Source organism: Suncus etruscus, chromosome 1 (genome assembly GCF_024139225.1).
Source record: "Suncus etruscus isolate mSunEtr1 chromosome 1, mSunEtr1.pri.cur, whole genome shotgun sequence".
Classification (NCBI taxonomy): Eukaryota; Metazoa; Chordata; class Mammalia; order Eulipotyphla; family Soricidae; genus Suncus; species Suncus etruscus.
In genome coordinates, this window is record NC_064848.1 from 22,496,390 (window position 1) to 22,504,933 (window position 8,544).

The 8,544-nt window shown below is 43.2% G+C and overlaps 1 non-coding gene across 1 annotated transcript; it reads right to left on the minus strand.

Annotated features, from left to right (window-relative positions):
* Positions 1–8,053: 8,053 nt before the first annotated feature.
* Positions 8,054–8,216, minus strand: LOC126033600 (U1 spliceosomal RNA). The gene has a single exon (XR_007504469.1). It is a non-coding gene; the product is annotated as a U1 spliceosomal RNA (small nuclear RNA).
* Positions 8,217–8,544: the final 328 nt, after the last annotated feature.

Below are 8,544 nucleotides of genomic sequence, written 5' to 3' on the forward strand. Positions count from 1 at the left end.
ATGGAAAGGTCAGGGAATGGACAATAATGTATTTGGAGATACTTGAGATGAAACTTCAGCCATCTCTTCCTTGGATTTTATTGTTTTTAGTGCTTTACAGAGAAGCATATATTTTGTATTAACAGTGCAGCAATATGATGACTGAGAAGATCTGCCAAAAGAATAAAACCTTCTACCTCAACTTCTGGGTCCCTTTTCCCTGCTGTCTCAAAGGAACAATCTTCCAGAGAAGATCTTATGTGTGGCTTATTATTGTGATTAAAATGGGACACAGCAGTATGGTCTTACTTGGTGAGACAGTATTAGCAGGATTTGTAGAAGTTTTTGTTTTGTTTCTTCTCCCATTCCCCTTTCCCTATACTTTGCTATGTCAGTGTTTATATGAATGTGACTTTCAATTGCTTTTCCAGAATAAAGTTATCAATCAGAAATAAAAAGGATTGTTTTAGCTTTTGAGGTCAGGGTGGTTATTGTTACATATGAATTTCAGGATTGTTTGATCTATTCCTTTGAAAAATGTAATGAGTATCTTTATACAGACACATTGAATCTGTATAATGCTTGGAGGATATATTGTCATTTTAATGGTGTTAATCATCCAAATCTATGAACAGGGATGTGTTTCCATTTCCTTGTGTCTTTTATTTATTGGAGTACTGTTTTGTAGGTTGTTTTTTTTTAATATAGCTCTTTCACCTCTTTAAGTTGATTCCAAGGTACTTGATTTTCTGCAGCACAGTTATGAATGGGATTGTACTTTTTTTTTTTGTGTGTGGCTTTTGGGTCACACCCAGCAGTGCTCAGGGGGTTTTCCTGGCTCCGTGCTCAGAAATTGCTCCTGGCAGGCACGGGGGACCATATGGGACACCGGGATTCGAACCAATGACCTTCTGCATAAAAGGTAAACGCCTTACCTCCATGCTATCTCTCCGGCCCCGGGATTGTACTTTTAATACCTTTCTTCTCTTTTATTGTTTTTATATAGGAAAGCCATGGACTTTTGTGTATTAATTTTGTAGTATGCCACTTTACTATACAAATCTATTATTTCTAGAAAAATTTTGTAGTCTAGGATTTTCTAAATCTAGTATCATGTCATCTACAAATAGTGAAAGCTTGACTTATAGAACCTTTCCTATTTGGGGGGCTGGAGTGATAGCACAGTGGTAAGGTATTTTGCCACATATGCGGCCAACACAGGATGGACCTTGGTTGGAATCCTGGCATCCCATATGGACCCCAAGCCTGCCAGGAGCACCTTCTGAGCACAAAGCCAGGAGTAACCCCTGAGAGCTGCCGGGTGTGACCCAAAAAACAAACCAACCAAAAAAGAGCCTTTCCTATTTGGATGGGATATATTTTTCTTTATTTAAATGACAGACATTTATTAGAATATATAACGGCAAATCTTACACAAGTGAATATATTTTTCTTACCTAATTGGTATTACTAGTACTTCCAGTACATTTACTTCCAGACACAATTTCTTTAGGCACCTACTATTATCAGCTGCGTATTACCCCTGCCAGAAGGTCTGGCTTGTTTTGTTCCTTCTGACACAGTCATGACAGAATGTCCCTCCCTCTTGAACTGATCATTCCCCCCAAATCCCCACCCCCATATGACCCTGCTTAGGAACTGAATTCTGCTCTTCCAGAGCAGAGGAAATCCTTAGTATGGGACCAGCTCCCAGCCAAGACAGATAAGACCTGGCTGCAAAACATTTATTAGCTTTTTGTTTTGGCTTCCACTGTACTAGAGATGCTTAAGTAATTCTTAGGATTTCCTCTTAAGTCTCAGCAGCAATTGGAGAACTTTATGGAAGGCAGGCCCAGGCTTCATTGGTCACTGGGGATGAGTGGTCTCCAATTGTCATTGACCACAAGGTCCCTTCTCTCAAGCTAGTGGAAGAACCTGCGGAGAAAGACTACAAGATGGTTTTGTAGTGTTTTTCAGAATTTCAGATGTACTTGAATGCACACAGTTCTTGAGTTAAATGGTTGCTGGGATGATTCTGGAGATGGCTTATTCATGAAACAGGACAGTTTATAAAATGAGGCAACAGTAACTCTAAAAAACATGTGGGTTATACCTACAATAGTGCAATGAGTTTTGAGGAAGCTTTATGTTTTTGTTGTTTCTTGGCACGTGGGGCTCCAAATGATGCTCAGGAGACCCCAGGGACCACTATCAGTGATTTTTATGCCTGATGTGGAAGACACAGTGCTCTGGGTTCCCTGCAGTGCCAGTGTTTACTCAAGCCACCCAGCAATGCTTGGGACCTCTAGGACTACCCACAATACACAGGAGACCAAATGTGTTCAGCAGCATGGAAGGCATGTGCCCTAGTTGCTATACCAACAGCCCCTGCTGATGACTCAAAGGGTGGAATGATACTAAAAAAATAAGCATTGGGTGATTTTGTTCTGTGTTGGTTTTTGTCTTCCTGGATCACACCTGATGTTGCTCAGGGGTTACTCCAGCTCTGCACTCAGGTATAACTCTTGGCCATGATTTGGGGATCATAGGAATTGCAGGAAATTAAACCTCGGTGAGCCATGTGCAAGGTAAGCAGCCTCCCCACTATACTGTCAATTCAGCTACCAGTGTTCACTTTCTCATGGGAGAACCTATCACTCTGGCCCCTGTAGATATATATCTTTTTTGGGTCTTTTAGGAAGAAATTGTCTAGTAGTTTTGTTCTTCCACAATTTTTTTTTATTTTTGACTAATAGTTTTATAATTTTGAAATGTAAAGGAGAATGAAGAAGACAGATTGGGCTTTGGTATTCAAAGTGACATTTCACCACATCATAGCAAGAAGCCTTAAGAAGGTTTAAGAAGCCCCTATTCTTGGGACCAGAGAGATGGCAAGGAGATAAAGCATTTCCCTTGCATGCAGGACAGTGGCTCGAATCCTGGCATCCCATGTGGTCCCCTGAGCCTTCCAGGAGCAATTTCTGAATGTAGAGCCTCTGAGTGCTGCCGGGTGTGACCCAAAATTAAAAAAAAAAAAAGAAGAAGAAGAAGAAGAAGCCCCTATTCCTCACCTACACAACTAACTTTAATTAGGATTCCTCTCAATATTCAAAAATATTGGCAGATAAAGAATCTAAGTGAGAAGAGCATATGAAGGGTGGAATCTGTGCTCTATTTCTATAAACATAAATCATTTCAAACTTTAAAAGGTGAAGTTTGAGAATAGGAACAATGTTGGGTGCCAATTGGCTCTATTTTTTTTTTTTTTTTGGTTTTTGGGTCACACCTGGCAGCACTCAGGGGTTACTCCTGGCTCTATGCTCAGAAATCGCCCCCAGCATGCACAGGAGACCATATGGGATGCTGGTATTCGAACCACCGTCCTTCTGCATAAAAGGCAAATGCCTTATCTCCATGCTATCTCTCCAGCCCTGCCGATTGGCTCTAGAAAGCATCCTTTCTTCCTCCCCCACCCTCAACTTTTGGCTCATACCTGGTGGTACTGAGGGATTACTCCTGGTGGACATGGGGGACCATATAGAGTGCCAGTATTGAACCCAAATCAGCCATATACAAGGTAAACATCTTACCTGCTGTACTGTTACTCTGGCTTCTAGAAAGCATACTTGGAAGTAGAAATACTACTTTTGTCTTTGGTTTTTTTTTCGGCCACACCTGTTTGATGCTCAGGGGTTACTCCTGGCTAAGCGCTCAGAAATTGCCCCTAGTTTGGGGGGACCATATGGGACGCCGGGGGATCGAACCGCGGTTCTTCCTTGGCTAGCACTTGCAAGGCAGACACCTTTACCTCTAGTGCCACCTCACCGGCCCTGAAATACTACTTCTTAAGGGACTCAACTTGCACACAGCCCACCCCAGTTTGATCCAGAGCAGTGTAAATGGTCCCTGACCACTAACTGAGCACCATAAGTTGTGACCCCGAACACACCCCAAACACACACACACACACACACACACACACACACACACACACACACACATCCACATCCTTAGTTCTTAGAGACAAGGTAAAGCATTTGGGTTTTAGAAGCTAAATATCAACCTATTTGAAAATGCTTCCACAGAGGGGATAAATAAAGGCAGATGAAGCTAATTTTTTTAGATGAAGCTAATTTTGTAATGTAAAACAGATTATGCTATTCTTGCTACCTTTTATGTGTTTATTTAGTAAAACAAAAGTAAAATAATTACAAATGCTTTAGAATTGTTTGTATATTTTTGTTTCAAATTTATTTAAAAGATTCAAGACTAAACTTCCCAATGTATTAGTGGTTAAGTGGTGCTGGAGCAATAACACCATGGTAGGGTATTTGCCTTGCATATGGCCGACCCGGGACAGACCTGAGTTTGATTTCGGGCATCCCATGTGGTCCCCTGAGCCTGCCAGGAGCGATTTCTGAGTGCAAAGCCAGGAGTAACCCCTGAGCGCCGCTGGGTGTGACCCAAAAACAAAACAAACAAAAAATAGTGGTTAAGAGTCACTAATAGGGGGGCCAGAGAGATAGCATGGAGGTAAGGCGTTTGCCTTTCATGCAGGAGGATATCAGTTCGAATCTCTGTGTCTCATACAGTCCTCCGTGCCTGCCAGAAGCAATTTCTGAGCCTGGAGCCAGAAATAACCCCTGAGCACTGCCGGGTGTGACCCCAAAACCACACACACACACACACACACACACACACACACACACACACACACACACACACACACAGAGTCACTAATAGGACTCTTAGAGAATTAGGGCCAAGGGATGGTAGAGAAATTTAGTTCACATCTATATATTTATATATAATATATATGAATATATAATATATATTTGAGATGTTTAAGAAAGAGAACATATGGGCCCGGAGAGATAGCACAGCGGCGTTTGCCTTGCAAGCAGCCGATCCAGGACCAAAGGTGGTTGGTTCGAATCCCGGTGTCCCATATGGTCCCCCGTGCCTGCCAGGAACAACCCCTGAGCACCGCTGGGTGTGGCCCAAAAACCAAAAAAAAAAAAAAGAAAAAAAGAAAGAGAACATATTGTTATTCCCCCCCAAAAATTACAGTATATGAAGTGCTATTTTCTTTTTTTTTTTTTTTTGGTTTTTGGGCCACAACCGGTGACACTCAAAGGTTACTAACTGGCTCTGCGCTCAGAAATTGCTCTTGGCTCAAGGGACTATATGGAACGCCAGGGATCGAACCTAGGTTCATTCTGAATCAGCCGTGTGCAAGGCAAATGCCCTACCGCTGTGCTCACTCCAGCCCCTGAAGTGCATTTTTGCCTCTGTCTTCAATTGCTACAGGATCATCACCTTTACTCTTTATTTAGAAGGTATATTCTAGAAGCAGAGTTTTTGATCTCAAGGATATGGACAAGTCTTGAGCCAGAGTGATTGTACGGTAGGGCATTTGAGTTGCATGAAAGCAATGAAGGTTTTATCCCCAGCATCCCAGTTTTTCCTTGTGCACTGCCTGGACTGATTTCTTTTTTTTTTTTTTGTTTGTTTGTTTGTTTTTGGGCCACACCGGCGGTGCTCAGGGGTTCCTCCTGGCTGTCTGCTCAGAAATAGCTCCAGGCAGGCACGGGGGACCATATGGGACACCGGGATTCGAACCAACCACCTTTGGTCCTGGATCGGCTGCTTGCAAGGCAAACGCCACTGTGCTATCTCTCCGGGCCCCTGGACTGATTTCTGAGTGCAGTCTTTGAGTTACCCCTGAGCATCTCTGGTTGTGGAGCGAAACAAAACAAAACAAAAGTATATATTTAAGTCTAAGCTTTGTTTTGTTTGTGATCTCAGTGGTATTTAGGGCTTACTTCCTGACTCTGCCTCAGGGATCATCCCTGGCAGTGTTTAGAGTAGGGGTCTTCAAACTTTTTAAAGACCGGATTACGGTCTCTTAGAGAGCTGGAGGGCCGGACTATAGCAGCTACTAATTCCTACTCACACTGCACATAACTTATATAAATAAAATGAAAACCATTTATAAATAAACAGGTCACACACCAATATTTCAATGGGAACTGTGGGCCTGCTTTTGGCTAATGAGATGGTCAATGTCCGGTTCCATATTTGTCACTGCCAGCCGTAACAAGTGATGCAAGTGGGCATCAGTTAATCTTGATCTGGTTGGAGATTTCAGATGTTTCATTCTTGAAAAAGTCTGTTCACAGGCATAAGTGCTACCAAAGATGGTTACCATTTTGAGTGCATGGTTCCTGATATTTGGATATACACTGAGTGTATATGCTGGCAGGTATCTTGGCAACCAAACAGCGCTCACTGCTGGCGGGCTGGATCAGACTCCTCTGAGGGCAGCATGTGGCCCGCAGGCCGTAGTTTGAAGACCCCTGGTTTAGAGGATCATGTGGGACACCCATGTCAGGAATTGAACACCAGTGGACTGCTTACAAAACAAGCACTGTCATTCCAAATCCAAGTCTAAGCAGCTTTATGTTTACAAAGAGTTTATGAGTAAGGACCTTCATTTTGTTTGTTTTTATTTAGGGGCCACATTCAATGGTGCTCAGAGCTTACCCCTAGCTATACAAGTAGAAATTACTTCCAGCAAGTTTTGGGGGACCAATTGGGATACCAGGGATTGAACTTGGGTCAGCTGTGTGCAAGGCAAATAACATACCTGATGTACTATCACTCGTTCTGGTAAAGTTTATTTTTGAATATGTTACAGGCAAAGATAAAAAATTGATAAGGTTGGTGAAGGTATAGGAGGTAGAGTATTAGAATAGCTGAGAACACTAGAGGGAAATTTCCTAATCTTTTTTTTTTTTTTTTTTTTGGTTTTTGGGCCACACCCGTTTGACGCTCAGGGGTTACTCCTGGTTATGTGCTCAGAAATTGCCCCTGGCTTGGGGGGACCACCGGGGGATCGAACCGCTGTCCGTCCTATGCTAGCGCTTGCAAGGCAGACACCTTACCTCTAGCGCCACCTTCCCGGTCCCATTTCCTAATCTTAAAAGTAGTGATGCCCATCAACTCTCCCATCCAATGGACCATCTCTAGGAACATGGCTGACACACACTCGATAACAGGCTTTAAGTGGTAATCATGCAGAAGCTTAGTCCACCATTGGCAGCAGTGAAAGCAGAGCAAAGGCCATAATGTCTATCAGAACTGCAGTAACATGAGATCATATTTGGGACTACAGTAAAATGAGCTCACATCTAGGATTGTAGTAACATGAAATTACATCCAGAACTGCAGTAACAGAAGTGATCACACCGAGGACAGAATTAAGAGATGAGATCACATCCAGGACTGCAGTAAAAGTTGAGATCACATTCAGGATAGTAATAAAATAAAGTCACATCTGGGACTGCAGTAACAGGTGACATCACATCCGGGACTGCAGTAATAGGTGACATCCAGGGTGGAGCACTGCAGTCCCTTCTCTTGTAGAGAAAAAGAACAGGTCAGGTCTGTGCCTGGGTCTGACTGTATTAACTTGAGTTATACTCCACAGTGCTTCTCGGGAGGTATAAGATCACTCGACAGTCAGGGGAAAGATTTACCCAAGTGATTTCCTGGGTCAAAAGTTTGTTTAGGGGCCGGAGCGATAGCACATTGGTGAGGACATTTGCCTTACACGCGGCTGACCTGGGACGAACCTGGGTTTGATTCCTGGCATCCCATATGTCCCCTCCCCAGGCTGCCAGGAGGATTTCTGAGCTCAGAACCAGGAGTAACTCCTGAGTACCACCGAAGGTGACCTCAAAACAAAACAAAAAGTGTGTTTACTTGCTGAGCTTTTGGGAGTTGCCTTCTGCCCACTTTTCTTTGGGATCCAGATGAGGCACTGGATTTTGTCTGTTGGTTCTCAAGAGTTTACAAATATTGTTAGACATTTCTCCAGTTCTGATTTTTCTTTAAATGATAAAAAAGTAATAGCTTCTGTTTAGGAAAAACATATTGAAGTGTTCACAATGGAAAACAACCCACTTTCATTCTTCCCTAATCTTCAGAAAACATTGACCTGGCAACTCTGGCCAGTGATTGGGGATGTTTGTAGCTCAGTGGTCAAGTGCAGCCTTCTCCCCCTCCTCCCCATGGGAGAGAGCAAACACAGCCCCCATTACCGCAAATTATAGAGTTGAGTTTCCCTCATTTGGGGGAAAATCTCGGGTAGCACATCTGGAGTGCAAGGGTTAAACCTCATATTGAAAAGAACCACCTTCATGATCACGGCATTTCCCCTGCTAGCTAAGCATCAAGTGCAGTCTTTATATGAGGCCCTGGGTTGGATTCCTGGCATCCTAACCCCCAATGTGGCCAAATTTTTATTTATAGTATTGGTTTAACCTCCAATGTACCGCATGTTCACAACATTTTGAAACTGTTCTGTCTCTCAGTATTTGATGCCTCTGTTACCGAAATCACCATGGTCACATATGTCACCTCAGACATCTATTTGATAATGGATATTCCTTTCTTTAAAATGCTCTTGGGGGCCAGAGTGGTAGCACAGTGGTAGGGAGTTTGCCTGACACGCAGCCAACTGGGACTGACCTGGGTTCAATCCCTGGCATCCCATGTGGT